We start from the raw sequence: 1005 nt of genomic DNA, 5'->3' as shown, positions 1-1005 counted from the left end.
TGTATGTGTGTTTATTGTAGAAAACAGACCATACCATGTTTTCAACATCTCACATTATAACGTTGTAACGGAAGGACCTTTTTCCTCATAACCATGTCAATATATCAATTATCTTAATCAATTTATGAGACCGGGTTTCTCATGGAGTTGGTTTCTTAATTGCAAGGCAACAATGATATGCAGCTAAAACATTCACAATGTACTTGTATGTGCGTTTGCTTGCGTGTGTGTATGTTTTAGGATATAATTGCACTCGAATTATGTTCCTGAAAAAAGTGCATGTAGAAAAAATGTTTTTGCTCTTCTAACGGCAGATCTCCATACTATTTCCGTCTCGTTTATCATTCCTCTTTTCCTCTCCATCTTTTGTTTCCATTCTAATGTCTCTACATTCGTAATGAAAGTAGTATCCCCACAGTATCTGGTATGGTTAACGTCAACAACTTCCCATGGCCAACAGCACCAAATTCGCCAACGAATTCACCACAACATTATCATTGATACTATATTTCACCAAGCCCTTACTTCCAGCCAGTCCCATACAAGTAATGGTTGAAAACCCGTCGATTGCCTCCGACTGCCATTAAACACCTGATGTCCCCTGTGCCTAATTAGAAGGATGAACAGGTCTACCACGCTCTCATAAACCCAGAAGTCAAACAAGGGGATTATCGGTACGCGCTCTCGATTACGAAATGGAGAACCGAGTGTCCTGTGATCCAGGTGAGGAGAGGGATTACTGCTGCCTTTTGGGCTAAGTGATGTTATGTGAGAGCTAAGGAGAGAAGTGGAGTTCATTATCATACTCATATTATTGGCACTGGCACTACGGCTGATCTAACTGCTGCTTGACACTGGTTCGTCCTTTGTTGATCTCTTGCGTTTGTCAGTCTGATTTCCGTTGCCACCTTCCTTGGGATTTGCTGGTCTATTACTTACTTTGATAGTATCTAACGGAAAAAAATGGTTTTGAGATTTCAAGATCTGCTGTAAACAAAAATTCTG

This window comes from Penaeus monodon, chromosome 23, assembly GCF_015228065.2.
Source record: "Penaeus monodon isolate SGIC_2016 chromosome 23, NSTDA_Pmon_1, whole genome shotgun sequence".
NCBI classification, from domain to species: domain Eukaryota; kingdom Metazoa; phylum Arthropoda; class Malacostraca; order Decapoda; family Penaeidae; genus Penaeus; species Penaeus monodon.
Note: the sequence above shows the minus strand (reverse complement) of the source record.